We start from the raw sequence: 21,572 nt of genomic DNA on the forward strand, positions 1-21,572 counted from the left end.
CTGCAAGAAAACTTTTGTCAAGTTAATATATGTTTTTGTATAACATTGCTAAATCAATCTTCTTAAATAACAAACATTTTTTTAGAATTAATAGGTAAACAATTATATATCATATCCTAAGGACATGGTGACAACTACCATTCCCCGTTATGTATGATATCTTCTTTTAACCTTTGAATCTACTCCTAGTAAAATACATATTACATCATAAACCTTAATGAACATCATATGTAACCATTACTATATATATACCTAACTCATTATATCTAGCACATCTAGAAACCTTAGGTTAGTATATTGTAACAATCCTTTCACATTCCCGTAAATCAACCTTTTCTATCTACATAAGATAATTTTTTTTTCTGTATTATTGACCTATTTTATTTCCACTAACTGAAATACACCCGATATGTGTAGCTACTATTATCACCAGTGGTTCTTTCTTGAGATACTGTTGTATCTATACACATGTACCGTGTTTCACTATTATCACGACTCTATAAAGTTTTGGTAATCACATCAAATGTAACTTGCATAGAGAACTTTGGCCTGCTATTATCTATGTATACATATCTAACAATTATAATAGTCTTAAATAATGATTAGCAATACAATTTATATAGCTGCAGTACTTAAAATCTTTCCAACAATTAATGGTATTGCTGGACTGGATACTCCTCAGAATAATATCCTAAATTATTTAAATTATCCATGCATTAATCTATACATTTGTCTTCAAGTGGAGTATAATACTCACAACCACGTTTTTCAAAGTGTGTGTTCGTTACACCAGTCATAAATCCCTCTGGATTTCCTGCTTAGAAAAAAAAGAGGAAGGAAGGGTCTTATTGAAATAATTCCCATCCACAATAATGGATGAGTACTCATACCTACACCACACGTTTGCTCGCTCTCTCTTCAAAGAAAAATAAATAAATTAAGTCTTAATGCTGTTATAAATAACGTCGCTCCCGTATACTTTCAGAAATGTTAAAAGCTCTGTAGGATATTAGCTTATAAGCACAGAGTCTATTATCAATGATCACAATCATCTCTATCTTGATTGAAGGGTTCATTCAAATACAACTCTGTGGTAGTAACAGTAGTAACAGTCTCTGTATTGTATCTCCATACAATTGTTTTTATTGTTAGGTTCCTTTAAGCTCTGGTCTCTGACCTTTTCATTTCATTGCAAGCTCATGGATCTAGGTGTCCTTCTTCTGCAGCCTTTGCAACGGCTGTATCAGAGTCAGCGGTACTTGCCAAGGACCATCCTATGCGATCTGTAATGGAACCAAAACATAAGCAACTTCTCACCATAACACCGTCTTCACTCTCTTAGCGATTGTCCTGTGCCGGACTGTGTGTTTTCGTGTTGGTTAAATATCTTTCCAAGGTTCTTGCAGCTTTTGATATTCTTGTAACTGTTTAAATAATTTGTGTGACACATTTGAATCGTCAAATCATTTTGTAGTTTTGAATCAGTCTCTGGATAATATATCTTTGCAGGATAACATATCTTTGCTGGATTCCAAAAAGAATAACAAAAAATGATATAGAAGAGAGACAAAGCAGAGGCTTAGGTGTAATTCTACCACTATTGAACCAACGATTGGACCATGCCATGATTCAAATTCTGCCTTTCCTGTCTCTTTTGTAGATTAATAATGCTTAATTCTTTAAACTTTCCTTGTCCCATTATGACTTTTTATTCTCAACATTACACATATTAAACACAAAATATTTTTCAAACTCCTATAAACTCTATCTATCAGTAAAGAAACTTTACTGTCTTTGAAACAATAGCTCACACCTCTGGCCTTATTATTCATTTTTCAAATAACCCCTTTAACACCTGTTACACATACTATAGTTCCTTATTTTTGCATTAAACTATGTTGTATTAAAACAATGTTGTTTTTAATCAACCCAATCATCTGCAGTAAACATGCTATAGCTTTCTTTATCACCATCACGATCCCTCTTATTATCACATAATTTATTTTGGTCCCATGCCAAAACACAATGTACACTTCTCCATTAACTTCATCCTACCATAGAAAGCTTGTGAATCTATTTCATGTTAATTACCCTTGGATTTGCATAACTCATGACATTTCCCCTTAATGAAAATTGGCAACAACACTTTATTATTAATAATACTAATTCACCAATTCACCATCCCATTATCCCCTATGGATGCTCGAGACGCTTTTTTTTTTTTCAATTCCTTTAAATGCAATGTAAAATGCGATGTAATCATTATAATTGTCTTACTCATCCACATTATATTCCTTATACTCCCCACTTTTGGGGGTGAGGAAGACAAGTATGCAGCTGTATCTAAGTTGTGGTGGATCCTGTGAATCGGGAAACACTCTGAGCTGGGCATCACTGTGCCACCAGAGGAAACCCTACCAGGATAGGTTCTTGGACAGGGGAATCGGGTGACGAGGATCAGTGAAGCAAGTAAAAGGACTGATACGCTGAATAAACCATCTGCGGTGGTGCCTAGGCTATTTTCAGCCTCGGACCCATGTTGCTTCTTTAAGCTAGCCCACCGCAATCCCATTATATAGTGAGAGATTTACATCTATCACACGGTCACTTTAACTGGTCCAGATTCACCCATGCACTTTATGTATGTAGTATGTCAGTGAGTTTATGTGTCCTAATAAACACAATTTTCACGGAACAAATCATTTGTTACAATTTCCCTGTTGGTTCATATATCCCCTATTGAGTGAAGGGATATATCTTTAAATCTGAAATCTCTCCGTAAGCTACACTATTGCATTTTATATTTAAGTTGTATACTGTCAGAGGTAAAATGTACACATCATATACTATCTACTGCTTAACCTCAGTATTAAACCTATATACTCAGTATTAAACATATATGTTCTTGCTTATGCATAAGTGGATGGTTTGGCTCTGACTGTGTATCCATAATGTTTTAGTCATGATAAAGTGTAATATTGTATTACCTTCTATAATTTCTTTGGTTATGAACTTGAATGTATGCATATAGCATTTCCAAAAAAAAAAAAAATTACTGTATCTAGAGATTTATCATCTGGTCATACATATATATCTATCAATAGATGTATACCAAGGCTCCACCCTCTAAGGGTTTTAACTATCTTTGGCCTAGCGCCAAATAATGTCTAGGTAGTTAACTATGTCAGCACACCGTTGACTTTTGTCTTGCGCCACCTTGTGGTCTTTTCTGTAAAAAAAACACAACTGTTTAGTACCTGACACCAATACTTCAAATAATTTGTAACACAAAGGTATATCATCCACATACTGGTTACATTTCTCATCATATCATTCAGACTGGCCAGTCCACACAAACTGTACGTTTCTCGTGCACACCCATCACTTCCTGTGCTTCCAAGCAAACTTTTCTTGGACTGTGTCCATCCCATGGATGTTTTGGCACATATACATATTCACTGAAAAATCACTTACAAAACTGAACAACGCTCCTGCTCACATTTCTATCTGTATAACTATTCTATACAATCATATCCCCACACTTCCTGGCTACGGAACCTGGTTCATCACCGCATATTGTGCAGTCCACTAAGAACTTTTGCAATGTATTATATCGATGCCTATACAATGAGATGGATTTTAGCAAGCATATTTTTTTACCTCACGAACCCAGGGTAAGTGATATATAGATATGCTATGCATCCAACTTAATCTGTTCCTACTTTATTCTTCCTGGAATCTTTAGAAATACCCAGGGTAACTTTTACATTAGGATTCTTCCAAATAACTTTGAAGAATTGTCTAAAAGTATTTTAATACAGGAATCGTAGTGATTAATTGCTTGTCGCAATGTTTGATTTACAGCATATACATTAAAGAATGCATATTCCTTTATCTTTCCCTATGATTTTAGCTGCTGCTTCTGCTGTTTTGAAAACTCTTTTTTTTCCGTATAGTTCACCAGAGTTAGGGCGTTGTCTTCTTGACTGTCTGCCAGATGCAAATCTGTTAGCGTTAACGCTGTTAGCGCTGACATCTCTAGCCCATATCTGTTGCTGGGATTTTTTTTTTTTTTTTATATTTTCTGATTACAGTTATGCTGTAGAAAGAAATTGGCAGCCTTCTCTACAGGTTATCTGGTTAAGATATTAGTTTTTTATATTAAAACTAGAGTAGATAGTTTGTATAACATATGCAGAGGTTCCCAAACTGTGTGCCGTAGCTACCTGGGGTGCCTAGGACACTTGTAGGGGTGCCCTGGGTTGATGGTCTAGTACCAATTCAAATTATTCAGTGCTGGTGGCTGCCAGTCATAAAATATGTGGCCAAACAGAAGCAAATATCCCTCACCACACAACTGACTCTAAGGATGGCATATAAACGCCATCTACTCCTTTTTTTTACATTTCTTCCTAGGGGTGTTGTGAAAAAAATTCTGATATTCTAGGGCTACATGATTAAAAAAAAATTGGGGAACCACTGACTTATGCTTATTATGATCCATCTTGTTAGATGAAAAAATTAAAGCTCACTGAACACTTTTTTTTTTTCTTTACTGCGTCATGGCTTACACTGCTGCTGGAAAGGAGGGGGCACGATTCTGCGCTGTTACAGCCCCCTAGCTCTCTGTGCTTCACACAGCATTGGAAACTGAAGGGGTTTTTTTTTTTTTTTTTTCTGGCAGACCTTCTCACAATATATTGCATTAAAAAAATATTTGCGTATTAACCAATACCATATGGAAACTTCACTTCATAGTTAGATAGTAACATTAGATAAACACATATTTTTAACTACAGATCTGCCAAAAGCCATTTGAACACGGACATCAACTTTTGTTTCCTCCGTTCACAAATATATATATATATATATATACAAACAGAGAACCCAGCACTCGCCAAAGTAAACTCACTTATCCTCAACAATTCAATAAATAAATGATGGGGGTTTAGTTGGTGGATTGGCCAATGCACGGAAGCCTGTATACCGGTATATATTAGAGCGATGTGGTCATGGGCTACATGCACCCCGCCCTGTGAGTGGTAGGTACAGCTGTGTACCCCGCTTCTGTGGTGGAGAGTGCAGTGTTACATGCACCCCACCCTGTGAGTGGTAAGTGCATAGCTGTGCCCTGCTTCTGGTGCGGTGAGTGCTGTGGTTTTTACTCTGTGTGTATATGAAGGGGTTAATCTATGGTTAGCTCTTATTAACCGTGGCCAATAGCTTTCTCATGCACCCCTGTGTGGACTTTATTATCCTGAACCTGTCCCAGCTGTTTTTTAGCAATCATCTTTGAGCCAGTGCAATAGGTGACTAGTGTGCCTTTAAAAGCCATATAAGTCTGTGGCAGGTACACATTACATCTAGCAGGCAGATGATGCAGCAGTGTGGTAGTCAGGTTTTAAGACTCTGTGATAGTGTAGGACCTGTATGAAGGTGGGGTACCTTGAATCGGTATACAGGCTTCCGTGCATTGGCCGATCCACCAACTAAACCCCCATCATTTATTTATTGAATTGTTGAGGATAAGTGAGTTTACTTTGGCGAGTGCTGGGTTCTCTGTTTGTATTTATTAGAGCGATGTGGTCATGGGCTACATGCACCCCGCCCTGTGAGTGGTAGGTACAGCTGTGTACCCCGCTTCTGTGGTGGAGAGTGCAGTGTTACATGCACCCCACCCTGTGAGTGGTAAGTGCATAGCTGTGCCCTGCTTCTGGTGCGGTGAGTGCTGTGGTTTTTACTCTGTGTGTATATGAAGGGGTTAATCTATGGTTAGCTCTTATTAACCGTGGCCAATAGCTTTCTCATGCACCCCTGTGTGGACTTTATTATCCTGAACCTGTCCCAGCTGTTTTTTAGCAATCATCTTTGAGCCAGTGCAATAGGTGACTAGTGTGCCTTTAAAAGCCATATAAGTCTGTGGCAGGTACACATTACATCTAGCAGGCAGATGATGCAGCAGTGTGGTAGTCAGGTTTTAAGACTCTGTGATAGTGTAGGACCTGTATGAAGGTGGGGTACCTTGAATCGGTATACAGGCTTCCGTGCATTGGCCAATCCACCAACTAAACCCCCATCATTTATTTATTGAATTGTTGAGGATAAGTGAGTTTACTTTGGCGAGTGCTGGGTTCTCTGTTTGTATTTATTAGAGCGATGTGGTCATGGGCTACATGCACCCCGCCCTGTGAGTGGTAGGTACAGCTGTGTACCCCGCTTCTGTGGTGGAGAGTGCAGTGTTACATGCACCCCACCCTGTGAGTGGTAAGTGCATAGCTGTGCCCTGCTTCTGGTGCGGTGAGTGCTGTGGTTTTTACTCTGTGTGTGTGTATATATATATATATATATATAAACTTTATTATTTCAAAACTTGTAACCATGCCAATCACAGACAGAAGGTTTCTATTAGACACAGATCTGAGAATATACTTAACTGAACATTATGTTCCACCCACAAAAAAAAACCATAACACAAAAAATTTAAATAGTTTGCAAACTTCAATTTCTTGCAGATTTCAACAGTTTTGCCAATTTCAAAATACGCTTAGTATTGGTTGATCAGGCCAATATTATACAGCATGATTGAAATGCAAAACATATACTGTACCCTTTGTCACAGTACTATACAAAACTTGTGCTTCTATGGAATATTTCTTCCATACATGATATGCACACTTAGGGTTAATCCTCCCTGCCCTTCCCATACGCTGGAAAAATTCACAATCCCTGCAATTTTTCACACACGCGACACGTCTGTCAACTGGGAAGCCGCAGTAGATCCTCTTATCACAACTACTATCACAAAGCAACATGCTTAGGTTATGCTTAAAACAACCAGCAGCTCTTAGCAGCTCAGTATTGCAATATATTATTACACTCAATTACATATAATCCCTATAACCTCGGGTTGTTCACTCTATTTATTTAAAGTACTCTTCTTATACATGTGTAGCTGACTAACAAGGGGAGGTGATCTATGTGCTTTTTACTTTATTTGGCTCTTGGTCCAAAGCACTTATTCACGCAATCATTCATAGAGTGAAAAACACAGGTCACTGTTTCTTTGCTCAAATCTTTGAATTCATTTTGGTATTCTTATTTACATGCAACAGCATCTGTCAATCATCATTTCCGAGTTACTTGGTCCTTCAACCGATTTGGACATAATTTTGGTATTAATTTTACAAACAAACAACAACTAACAGGTCCCTGAGTTATTTTACTAGTTTTGCCAATCTCTCCACTTATAATTCTCATATTATAAAAAATACAATCACACAGACAGCTGGCAGGTATAGAAACAGCATGTACTGGAATATAGCACATACCATGGTATTCTATACTTACCAGTGCTGTAGTGACTTGGTATGTTCCATCCATCATCAGCTGCTGGCTGGCACACCCCTTTGAGAATTTGATGAAGAGATTGAGATCTATAGCTCCACCGATTGCGAGCCCCCATCTTGTTGAATTCTCTTGGATTAACTAAATTAACCATCTTGTTGCTGTTTGGGTTGTTAGGTAAAATTAATGAATTGAAAATGGATTTATAAAAATCAATTATTATTTATTCAAAGGGCCACGCCCGTATACAGGGAAGAGGGACATCCTCTCGTCCTGTGTCAAATCATTTAACAACAACATACACATATCAACAATGAGTTTAATATAATACAAAGTAACGCCCATTTTGTATATCCCTCCCATATGATTTCATTCTTCTGGAATACAATGTTAGGCAATATAGTTATGCAATATTGGGACAATTATCAAGAATACTAAAATGATACTCGTGATATTGAACTGTGTCCATATTAGGAATTACATCTGGACTCTGAGCTTTTAGAAAGTGCGTATGTGGAATTAATACTCAGCCAACAAAGTTGTTTTTCTCTCAGGGTGTGTATAAAGTTCAAGATGAATTTGCTATATCATCTAGCTAGAATCAAAATGGATTCTGTTATGCTTTCATATTATACTAGTGAATATGAGAACCCTTTGCTTATTGGATGTATACATAATATACGTACTATCCCGTAGTGCACACACATAACTGTTAGGCCTTCAGCAGGTTGTCTCAGTCACAGTATTCGACAATCTGTATAAGTACTGCGAGTCTGCAGTGTGAGTTGTCATTTGCAAAATAAGTTAAAAGAAAATACTTGTTTTTTTGTACAACTTGTGTGTGCTGTAGGTGCAGTACCCCACTGCGTTCACGTAAATATAAGCACTGTGAGTCCACAGTGTGACTTGTCATTTGCAAAGAAGAGTTTAATAAAATAGTTGTTTTTTGTACAACTTGTGTGGGCTGTAGGTTCACATAAATATAACAGTTATTATGAATCCTGATCAGTCGATAGAAGAGCAGGAGTAGATACCAAGTACTAGTGCTGTGGCTGCTGTCAGTCATGATAGTACTACTACATCTAATAAATTTGCTGCAGGGGGAAGAATTTTTAGGAAAGGGCACCAGAAAAATCTTTCACACAGTTAAAAAAAGTGGTAGAGGTGTCACATTAAAAACTGACAAATAAAAAAAAAACATTAAAGCTGAAGAACAAACTGTGTTTACAAATTCCTGAGAGTAGCTATGTGTGAGTCTGACATTTCTAACACTATCCTCACAGAAAAGCCTCCTTGGCCTCCATCCACCATTTCTGCACCATCTGCACAAATGGGAATGAGCAGTACAAGTAAAGATGGTGATGATGGCATAATATATATTGTGAATTCTAGTGTGGAAGTGGAACAGGATTAGGAGGATATTTGTGTATTATCTGACACTAATGAGGATAATGTGGATGTTGATGATGTTGTTTGTGTAAGTCAGTCACCAATGGCAGCAGTTCTTGCCCTTGATAAAAAGAATGCCACTGTGATGCCTGAGCATAAGAGCAAAAAAGCCACCTCTTGGTTGTGGGATTATTTTTATCCAAATCCTGTGAAGGCATCTGCTCCATTTGTGAGGCCAACGTTAGTAGAGGTCGGAGTGTTAACTATTTAGGCACCTCCTCCATGTTACATTGAGTTCATGACATTTATTTTGCAAAATGATAATGATTAGATGTAAATAATTAACACCATCATCATCATCATCATCATCATCAACCTCCTCATTAGAGATAAGAGATAGTCCATCCAAAAAATAGTTTTGTGGGGACTCAACCAAACTAAAGTAGCAGTCCCGTTGCTGAAGTGCTTGGTTGGTTAAACTGTGCATGTCCTTTTAAATTTTTTTAAAAAGGAATGTTGCAGCAACTGAAGAGAGAAAAGGCCATAACAGAACAAAAGAATGATTGATTGATTGATTGATTGATTGATTAAAATTAACATGGGTGAGGCTTCATTTGAGAGCTGTAGCATTTTACAATAACTGAGGGCAGAAAAGGCAATAAAAGTAGAATGCTCAATACCAATGCCCCATTGGATTAAAATGTTCAGAATCAAAGAATTAAATGAAATTAAATACATTTACAAAACAATACTTCCTTATTTCCTTCTAATCTAGTTCTTGATTAAAGTAAACATTCTTGGTTACTTTATGTGGAGTCATGTAGTTTATTAAACTGCCATCCTGTCTGCTACTGCAGTGCTACTCTGTTTCCCAGATGTGCCATGTTTTTAAGTGGAACAGCCACGTGTTTATGCCACCCACTGCTGACGGTTAGCTTAGTCAGCATGCTAGCTTGGTGCAACCTTTTGGCGTATTGAAAAGAATATTGTGAGCTGTGAAGTGGTCAAAATTGACTGAAAAAGACTATAAATTAAGGTTATTGAGGTTAATAACACTGTAGGAACAAAAACAGGCCCAAATTCTGTGATTTTAGCTGCTTTTATGAACTATATTTTTTGGGTGTTGTTTTCGCTGTCAAAACTCATGGAACACCAATTAGTGTACCGCAGCCCCATGCATGGCTCACTTTGCTCTCCATGCTTCAGGCAAGGTGCCTCGCTCCACTACCACTACACTCGGCACAGATTACTATTCCCAATTGTAGTCCACATAAATGGTAAGTATGAAAATGTTGAAAAACAAAAACAAAAGCTGTGTCAACCATGTGTGTGTAGACCATTTGTACCTGTTGACCTTTTGTACCTGTTGACCATAAGCACTTTCAACATTTTACATGTCGACCTAAAGAACATGTAGACCTTATGTCCATGTCAACCTACTGCATGTCGACCATTAGGGGTCGACCTATTGACTTTCGGCCTAATTAAGGCTGACCTATCATCCGGATACCAAAAACATTGACCATTTGTACAAATATTGGCATTGCGTGTAATTGAAAATCATACCCAATTTTTTTTTACATGCATTTTGCAAGCATTCCACTTCTATTAAATAGACAAGTCAGACTCAAGTCTCATCAGACAAGACAAGTTCAGTTTGTGTTTTGCAATTTATCAGCCCATTACAGGGGGCTTATTTTGTTAGCATCTCCATAGGCTGCAAGCAGAATCAGCTTTCTGTGAGTTAACGCAGGCAGGTTCGGAGGCTACTGCTCTTTATTGAATCTTTATTGAATTACCTAAAATGTTTGAACATTTAGAAATACTCTTTTTATCATTTGGGGATATTAATTAAAGAAAAAATTATGGATATTTAATTTAACGTAATTGATGTCCATATTGAGATACTTTATAATAAAGATAATAACAACAACAAAATTATTATTATTATTATTATTATTAAAAAGTCTCCACTGTATCGGCTGAGAGGACACAAGCGTCTAAAAAAAATCTCATTGTACAAAGAATCAAAACAATGTTCTACTCATAATGATGCACAATATTTTCTGTGCAGTTTTTTGTATTGCAGTTATTATCGTAAATAAAAATTTTTATAATGTTTTCCATTTTCATTATTTTGTCAGTTCCTGAATAAACCAACTTTAATAAATTCAGCTTTACAATTGTTGTTACAGCAGGTTAGCTATTCTTGGGGCCCTGAAAATAATGATGTACAGAAGCACACATCCGAACATATAATAAATAATAGCTTAGGCTTTCATAATGAAATATTAAAGCTGAAATACTACATTTTAGAGGACAATTTTTGGAGGATTCACAGAAATGCAAAGAGATGTTTGATGTTATCTATAACCATAACTAACCAGCTATGAACTAACAAATTCTTACTTTGTAAATCTCAAAACACACTATCAACTAATGAACTGAGAGGTGTTGCAAGCTGATTTTGCATACTGAAATATGAATAGCAGGATATTGTATATGTCCCAAGGGATAGTTGAAAGAATGTTAACCTGCAATTAACTTATTGGCTAACTGCAGGATTCTGAAGTTCAGCACAAATGGACTGCTAATAAGAGAGAGCCGGGAAAATAAAGACCTGCATGGTAGATGAGCCGAAGCCTTTTCACATCTAGAAGGTCAGATCAATCAATCAGGGTCGTAGTGAAATCATAAATCACAAATACTCCAAGATTAATGGCAAGACTGCATTACGGAGGTGGTAGGGGACAAAAACATAAAATTTATAAAACCAGAACAGTATGGACATTATGTTTATTATTCATAAGGATGTTAAGTGGCAGAAGTCTATGGCATACATTATGCAAGACTATACTGAGCAATGCCAATGCCTCTGGCAGTGAAGGAGTTCATCTGACTTTTGTCTGTACTTTGAATTTATTTAATTGCTATAGACGTAAGGATAAATTTCAACTGATAGGAATTAAGGGGACTTGATTATTGTTAAAGATGAAAACATCAGTATTAGCTAATATAGGGAAGAAATATATGTGTGAAGAACATTATAATTAAAGTTGTCATTGCAGGAAGGCATGAGAGACATTTGTCCATGGCCATGGGCCCAAAGCATTCCCAACAAAAGAATCAATGCCATATTATAGTAATTAATGCTATCCATATTCCACCTTTGCACTAGCAGGACACAATCATGCTTCAATAACAATGACATACAAGAAGAGTCGAATGATGTCCTACAGTTCTTTATTTCATTATTTAGAAATAAGCTGCCTTGATCCACAAGAGACACATATACTGTAGTATAGTGTTGCTACTATAGTGAAACATAATAGAACTTTCTGTCTTGTGACAATATGGCACGATCTATGGCTATATGTATAGTTATCAATATGGTCCATAGCTCTCCATTTACTTCTGAAGATAGACATCTCCTTCCACTTGTGGTTCCACTCAAAGCTTACTTCAATAACTAAGCGTATTCATCTTTGAATTAGATGATATTCTTTATTGAATGATTACCGCACCCCAGGATGTAATTACATTCCATATTATGAATACAAGTATGTATGAAGAAACCACTTGAATGCCCCCCCCCCCCTTACTTGTATAGTAACTGAAGAAGCAATGTCCATGAAGCATTGTCCTTTTTCACTTTTCCTCTAGTCCTCATGTAATAGAGCCTGGCATTAACTTTAGCTGCCACACTAGGCCACTTTTCCTGTCATCTCTATCCCTTCTCCATTGCACCAACCTCTACCATATGCCCTCTGTATAAAATCAGCAGGGCCTTAACATCAAGATGTCACTTGTCCGTGGCCGGCACAGGGTGGCACAAATCCCTGCTCCCGCACTGCATCAGAGAACCTTGTTTATGAATCACAATGGATGCACAACACCAGTTCCTCAAGCTCATGGTTAGCACAATCACATGCGTAGATCTGCCCCAGCCTCAGGACATGCCTCATCAAACTAGAAATACATCTATAGTAGGTGTGCACAAGTATTAATTTCTCAATAAAGTTCAACTTCCTACAGTTTTAGAGCTTTTTAAAACATAAAATCTTTTTTTCTTCTAAATACTGCTTGGATTAGCCTGAATTATATTGTACAATATTTATGAGGTCATGAGTGGTCATTAGGAACAGAGCAATAAATAGACATTTTGGTGTGCTGTGCAATAAAGAGCAGTGGTGCCCCTCTACCATCCCCCCCCCAACTTAGAAACGCACCCTTTCAAGTGTGTTTTGGTTTTGGATTCGGTTCCGCGGCCGGGTTTTGGATTCGGACGCGTTTTGGCAAAAAACCTCCCTGAAATTTTTTTGTCGGATTCAGGTGTGTTTTGGATTCGGGTGTTTTTTTACAAAAAACCCTCAAAAACAGCTTAAATCATAGAATTTGGGGGTCACTTTGATCCCATAGTATTATTAACCTCAATAACCATAATTTCCACTCATTTTCAGTCTATTCTGAACACCTCACACCTCACAATATTATTTGTAGTCCTAAAATTTGCACCGAGGTCGCTGGATGGCTAAGCTAAGCGACACAAGTGGCCGACACAAACACCTGGCCCATCTAGGAGTGGCACTGCAGTGTCAGGCAGGATGGCACTTCAAAAAAATTGTCCCCAAACAGCACATGATGCAAAGAAAAAAAGAGGCGCACCAAGGTCGCTGTGTGACTAAGCTAAGCGACACAAGTGGCCGACACAAACACCTGGCCCATCTAGGAGTGGCACTGCAGTGTGAGGCAGGATGGCACTTCAAAAAATAGTCCCCAAACAGCACATGATGCAAAGAAAAAAAGAGGCGCACCAAGGTCGCTATGGGACTGAGCTAAGCGACACAAGTGGCCGACACAAACACCTGGCCCATCTAGGAGTGGCACTGCAGTTTTCTAGCGAAAGGATGAGTGCTTCCATCCTCATGTGAATCTGAACCACTAGCCATGAACATAGGCCAGGGCCTCAGTCGTTCCTTGCCACTCCGTGTCGTAAATGGCATATTGGCAAGTTTACGCTTCTCATCAGACGCTTTCAATTTTGATTTTTGGGTCATTTTACTGAACTTTTGTTTTTTGGATTTTACATGCTCTCTACTATGACATTGGGCATCGGCCTTGGCAGACGACGTTGATGGCATTTCATCGTCTCGGCCATGACTAGTGGCTGCAGCTTCAGCACAAGGTGGAAGTGGATCTTGATCTTTCCCTATTTTAACCTCCACATTTTTGTTCTCCATTTTTTAATGTGTGGAATTATATGCCAGTATCAATAGCAATGGCCTACTACTATAGTATATATACTGCGCACAACTGAAATGCACCACAGGTATGGATGGATAGTATACTTGACGACACAGAGGTAGGTAGAGTAGTGGCCTTCCGTACCGTACTGCTATATATACTGGTGGTCACAGTCAGCAAACTGCAAAACTAAAATGCACCACAGGTATAGAATCTAGATGGATAGTATACTTGACGACACAGAGGTAGGTAGAGCAGTGGCCTTCCGTACCGTACTGCTATATATACTGGTGGTCACTGTCAGCAAACTGCAAAACTAAAATGCACCACAGGTATAGAATCTAGATGGATAGTATACTTGACGACACAGAGGTAGGTAGAGCAGTGGCCTTCCGTACCATACTGCTATATATACTGGTGGTCACTGTCAGCAAAACTCTGCACTGTACTCCTCCTATATAATACTGCTGGTCCCCAGTCCCCACAATAAAGCAGTGTGAGCACAGATATATGCAGCACACTGAACACAGATATGGAGTGTTTTTCAGGCAGACAACGTATACTGGTGGTCACTGTCAGCAAAACTCTGCACTGTACTCCTCCTATATAATATACTGGTGGTCCCCAGTCCCCACAATAAAGCAGTGTGAGCACAGATATATGCAGCACACTGAGCACAGATATGGAGTGTTTTTCAGGCAGACAACGTATACTGGTGGTCACTGTCAGCAAAACTCTGCACTGTACTCTTCCTATATAATACAGCTGCTCCCCAGTCCCCACAATTAAGCAGTGTGAGCACAGATATATGCAGCACACTGAGCACAGATATGGAGCATTTTTTTCAGGCAGAGAACGTATAATACTGGTGGTCACTGTCAGCAAAACTCTGCACTGTACTCCTCCTATATAATACTGCTGGTCCCCAGTCCCCACAATAAAGCAGTGTGAGCACAGATATATGCAGCACACTGAGCACAGATATGGAGCATTTTTTTCAGGCAGAGAACGTATAATACTGGTGGTCACTGTCAGCAAAACTCTGCACTGTACTCCTCCTATATAATACTGCTGGTCCCCAGTCCCCACAATAAAGCAGTGTGAGCACAGATATATGCAGCACACTGAGCACAGATATGGAGTGTTTTTCAGGCAGAGAACGTATAATACTGGTGGTCACTGTCAGCAAAACTCTGCACTGTACTCCTCCTATATAATACTGCTGGTCCCCAGTCCCCACAATAAAGCAGTGTGAGCACAGATATATGCAGCACACTGAGCACAGATATGGAGTGTTTTTCAGGCAGAGAACGTATAATACTGGTGGTCACTGTCAGCAAAACTCTGCACTGTACTCCCCAGTCCCCACAATTAAGCAATAAGCACAAATATTTGCATCAACATTAATAAACGGAGAGGACGCCAGCCACGTCCTCTCCCTAACATTTCCAATGCACGAGTGAAAATGGCGGCGATGCGCGGCTGCTTATATAGAATCCGAATCTCGCGAGAATCCGACAGCGGAATGATGACGTTCGGGCACGCTCGGATTGACGAGCCATACGGGAGAATCCGAGTATGCCTCGGACCCGTGTAAAATGGGTGAAGTTCGGGGGGGTTCGGTTTCCGAGGAACCGAACCCGCTCATCGCTAATTTAAATAGCCAATAAAATTAGGCCAATTCCCAGCACAACAACACAAGGGATGGTTTAGTATTTCTTTTTTCATTTCCAAAGTGGTTATTGCAGTATACTGTATGTGTGTGTGTGTATTGTTTGTGTATATAATCCATTGCTTGGGAGGGGATGTAGTTACTTTCCCGGTGGTCAGAATACAAACGCCGGGATCCCGACCACCAAGAAGCTGCCATGCTCACTGTCACTGACACTGTGCAACTTACAGAGCTAAGGGGGTGATTCAGATCTGATTGTTGCTGTGCGAGCAATCAGGTACTAACTGTGCATGCGTATACACCTTAATGTGCATGCACGTCGGACAGCAACACAGGGCATCGCTGGTCAGCGACGGGATGGTGCAGAAAATTCGATTGCACGTGTGTTCACAAGGTGATTGACAGGAGGAAGCCATGTGTGGGTGGTAACTGACCGTTTACTGGGAGTGTCTGGAAAAATGCAGGCATTCCCAAGCAATTTCAGGGAGTGTGTGAGGCGTCAGCTCCAGCCCCGATCAGCCTGATGTGATCGCATTGTAGGAGTAAGTCCTGGGCTGCGCAGAGACTGCACAAAGTGGATTTGTGCAGCTTGGCGTACACATAGGATCGCACACTTGCACGGCGAATATACATTCCCCCTGGAGGTAGTGACTATCTGAACGCAGGACAGCAAAATTAGCAGCCCAGCGATCAGATCTGAATCACCCCCTAAAGCCAAAAGCTGCATAACTGTGCCTTGCTCTCTGTACTGTGCCACAGGCACCATGATATCTCTCCCTACAAACACTGTGAGAGCTAGAAGTAAGCTTCAGCCTCCAGAGTGCAGAGAAGAAACAGCTGGGTGTACTGCTAGCAACAACATTGCAGTGGGCATACAGCAAATGGAGATTGCAGCCGGTACCTCCCCCAGGTGACATCGGCTGCAATGCCCTAGTTACGGCCCTAGTTAGGACTGCCTTTATTACATACGAATACTTACAGTAGTTTTCTTATGAAGTAATCTTCATCAATCCTTGTTAGCAGAAACTCTATATACAGATGTAGCCACCTTTATCTTGAGTGGCTGAGGCGTTTGTCCCGTTCGAGCATACGCAGCATACTGGGGCGTAGCGAGGCGCGCCTAGTCACAGAGAGGCTATCTAATCGCACGGAGACAGACATTTGACGTTTGGCGTTACCTGTACGTGTAATACCTGCGATCATCCACCAGATGTCGCTTTTTACAATCACCACTGCGCATGCGTGTGGGCTCCCGTAAAATATAATACTGAAATACTGTACAGTACTGTATAGTAAGGACTACTTTACTAGTGCAACCTAAAACCAGTAGCGCCTTGAGTCCTATTGGAGAAAGAGCGCTATATAAATAAAATTATTATTATTATTATTATTATTACACTGACACAAATGGACGTGTTAGAAGTTCATTATTGCCTAATGATATTAGGAATATTGTACAGTATGTTAGCATCCTAATCCCGTAGCCATTTGTCTTAATCAAAACTAATGGATTTATTCATCTGTCTGCGGCGAAGTGGTGAAGTGTTCCGCTTCCTACAGTATACTCAGAGTCCCGTGTTCGATTCCTAAAGTACAGTACGAACGCATGTTAGTTTTTTCCAGACACATTATAATTTTTTTTAATCACATAAACCAGGGCAAAGCTGCAGCAGATGTACTGTTAAGGTTCTATGCACCATACGGTACACATACAATTCTGTAGCAGGGCAGACTCAATTGAAATGGCTACTGCCTGTGACTCCATGGAGGCTCTCAGCTATGGAGCGAGTGATGACATAGATTTTGCGGACAACGGGGCAGTGCTGAAGGTGCGTCACAATCCCCTCGCTAAAATACATAGGGGTGAGGTCTATGCACATTATGGTACACCGGACTTGATCGCATAGCACACTGTCAAAATGGCCGTCGCCCCTGAACCCCCACTACATGGCAGCCAGCGCTCGGAGATGGAGTGAGAGATAGTAGTGGAGTGAGAGATACAGTAGCAGTAGTTTTGAAGGCTATGCGGCAATGCTGAAGAAGCGTCACAATCCCCTCGCCAAAGCGATAGGGATAAGCGAGGTCTATCATTGTGGTACACCGGACTTGATCGCATAGCACACTGTCAAAATGGCCGTCGCCCCTGACCCCCACTACGTGGCAGCCAGCGCTCGGAGATGGAGTGAGAGATAGTAGTGGAGTGAGAGATACAGTAGCAGTAGTTTTGAAGGCTATGGGGCAATGCTGAAGAAGCGTCACAATCCCCTCGCCAAAGCGATAGGGATAAGCAAGGTCTATCATTGTGGTACACCGGACTTGATCGCATAGCACACTGTCAAAATGGCCGTCGCCCCTGACCCCCACTACGTGGCAGCCAGCGCTCGGAGATGGAGTGAGAGATAGTAGTGGAGTGAGAGATACAGTAGCAGTAGTTTTGAAGGCTATGGGGCCATGCTGAAGAAGCGTCACAATCCCCTCGCCAAAGCGATAGGGATAAGCGAGGTCTATCATTGTGGTACACCGGACTTGATCGCATAGCACACTGTCAAAATGGCCGTCGCCCCTGAACCCCCACTACGTGGCAGCCAGTGCTCGGAGATGGAGTGAGAGATAGTAGTGGAGTGAGAGATACAGTAGCAGTAGTTTTGAAGGCTATGGGGCAATGCTGAAGAAGCGTCACAATCCCCTCGCCAAAGCGATAGGGAAAAGCGAGGTCTATCATTGTGGAACACCGGACTTGATCGCATAGCACACTGTCAAAATGGCCGTCGCCCCTGAACCCCCACTACGTGGCAGCCAGCGCTCGGAGATGGAGTGAGAGATAGTAGTGGAGTGAGAGATACAGTAGCAGTAGTTTTGAAGGCTATGCGGCAATGCTGAAGAAGCGTCACAATCCCCTCGCCAAAGCCAAAGATCTCACAGGAAGTGTCCCACCCTCCCTCCCATCTGGATTGCAGTGAGTTATCTGTGCTGGTCAGGACAGGGGGGTGGGACTGTATAAATAACTACAGTATGTACACTACTGTATTTGACAATACCTACCAGCTTGGCGGCGCCTGGCCCGCCTCCTGTGCCGTCGTGCTCCCAGCCCTGTAAAAGTATATGTACAGTATAATGGCAGCATACTGTACAGCCAATGAAGTTCAAAATTGACAGCATCTTTATGACATCACTATCAATGGAATTGTTCATTCTAGTACCCTGCACCTAATCACTCAGGCGGGCATAGTGTACTGTGCTGTATTCAAAACTTAAGGGGCACATTTCTAAATGTGACATACAGTACACTTACAGTATCGCTACAGTACAGTAGGTCCAGGGTATTAGACAGAACACTACCTTTATAGACATTGTAACACACATTAGCATTGCCCTTATAAACATTATGACACACATCAGCATGCAGCCCTCCCACCCTTAACCATCTCAGTACTGTTCATTACAGTCTAAATTTATTTCATGACAGATGATGCAGCACTCACCTGAATTCATCTTATTCACGTCATGTCACAGTAGTGCAGTTTATTCATGTCACAGTACTGTCCTTGATTCACGTTGTGTCACACAGTAGAGCACCTTATTCACGTCACAGTACTGTCCTTGATTCACGTTGTGTCACACAGTAGAGCACCTTATTCACGTTACTGTACTGTACGTCACAGTAGTGCAGTAGTATATCCACATTACGTCACAAAGTAGAGATCTGCCACAGTCATGAACCTTATAACACATTATGCAAGAGTAATGCACGTCAGAACACATTAGGCCACTGTAACATCCCTTTGAATAATTTCTGCCACAGTAACGTCCCTTAGAACACTGTACTATCTGAAACACAAATCTCCCTTATAACCGAAAAATATTGACTGGAACTTTGGGAATAAAACACGGGACTGTCAGCGTGGGAGGCACTGCACAATACGACAAACTGCACATTACACTGCACAATACGCTGCAGGTACACTGCACGACACTGCATACTGTATGCACTACACTGCGTAATACAACAAACTGCACATTACACTGCATGATACACTGCACTTTTCCCTGAAAAATATGATACTGTACAATGTACACTGCACAAAACACTGCAATTACCACATGTGTATACAGTACACTGCACGATGTGATTCACTATGCATTACACTCACTGCACAATACCATATACTGAATGTACACTGCATGACACGCTGCAATTACACAGCACGATACACTGTGATATACTGCATATACTGTACACTGCATGACACACTGCACAATCGTAGACCACATGGATTGTAAAGAACTATATATACACACAAGTTAAAAAAATAATAATGGTTTTTGTAAAACTCATGTCGATCTTTTTCCATGTCAATTTAACGGCCATGTCAACCTAAAATATAACTGTTGTCAACCAATTTCAAAAGCCACACCATCTAGGTCGACACCAGATCTAGGTCGACATGGTGTCGACCTAAATGGTGTCACCTTTGACATGGATAGTAAATGTAAGAAAAATTTAAAAAGTGTAAAAAAAATACAAATTGACCTTTTGACCCTGGTTAATGTTTGGGCCTTGTTTAACCATTTGTTTACCACAGATACAGTGCTGTATAGACCGGATACCTGCTGCTACAGCAGCCACCTGCTATAATGTACTGTACTTGTAACTACAATAACTTAAAGTACAGTAATCTACAGTGATGTACTGTACTTACAATCCCTTATGGCCTGAAGGCGCCTTGGAGTCCGGCGGACGAGGTCGCTCCACCTCCTCTGCAGCGACCTCACGGATCTCCTCCGGTTATATTTCCGGAGGATATCCCTGCTGGCCCTCCTGTAGGCCCGCACTTTCTCCTCGTTGCTGGCGAGACTTGTGTCCCACCAGCGCATGAGGAGATGCAGCTCACCGAGCGCATAAGGACGGTCTCTTGCATCAGCCATGACTCCGTCCTTATGCGCACTGTACGTCTCAGACGTTGTGCGTCTCAGACGTCGTGCGTCTCAGACGTCGTGCGTTCCACGCATTCAGCGACGCCCGCTGAGGATTCCCAATTTCATGTGTGAAAGTACAGCAAGCAGCGCCCTGCCCCCTCCCCATTGGTGTTGGTTTATGCCTTAGGGGACACGGACGCTCGCATTTGTAAAGCACAGTCTTTCCCATCGTCTCCCCCTACCCCCCTCGCCCTTCCCCCCTGGGAGCCTACAATACTGTTTTGCTCACTCAGAATACACTCAATTCTACTCATTGCCGCTGGGTAGTGGCATTTAGCGTAAAGAATCGCTCCTGCAGATCTACTCTGATTTATGTGAAACTTGTGTGCATCCTTCCATTGGATGCACAGTATTAGAGACAAAAAAAAATATATTAAAGTGAATGTCACGGGAACACATAAACAAAAAAAAAGGCTGGCACTTCCTTCCCATTGGTGATGGTTTATGCCGTAGGGGACTCGGACGCTCATATAATTGCATTTCAAAGCCACAGTATTTCCCATCGTCTCCCCCTACCCCCATCGCCCTTCCCCCCTGGGAGCCTGCACAGATCATGCAGTGGACAGGGAGGGAATTCAGGTCCTGTGCAATACACGAACGCTGAAAATCTACAGTACTGTTTTGCTCAACTCATTGCCGCTGTGTAGTTGCATTTAGCGTAAAGAATCGCTCCTGCAGATGTACTCTGATTTATATGTAACTTGTGTGCACCCTTCCATTGACTGTCTTACAATGAAAATAACATAATACAGTATATTATTACAATAAACAAAACAAAAACATCCGGTCTCGAACCCTGGACCCCCAGCGTGGGAGCCTTCATCGCTAGCCCACGACGCCCGCTGAGTAGTCCCAATTTCATGTGTGAAAGTACAGCAAGCAGCGCCCTGCCCCCTCCCCATTGGTGTTGGTTTATGCCTTAGGGGACACGGACGCTCGCATTTGT

General features: G+C 40.8%; 1 protein-coding gene across 10 annotated transcripts in view; it reads left to right on the plus strand.

Moving 5' to 3' along the window:
• AUTS2 (activator of transcription and developmental regulator AUTS2) overlaps positions 1-21,572 on the plus strand; it is a 1,933,147-nt gene that overhangs the window by 1,372,326 nt on the left and 539,249 nt on the right. The window lies entirely within an intron of this gene.

The sequence above is a fragment of the Pseudophryne corroboree genome, chromosome 2 (assembly GCF_028390025.1).
Source record: "Pseudophryne corroboree isolate aPseCor3 chromosome 2, aPseCor3.hap2, whole genome shotgun sequence".
NCBI lineage: Eukaryota > Metazoa > Chordata > Amphibia > Anura > Myobatrachidae > Pseudophryne > Pseudophryne corroboree.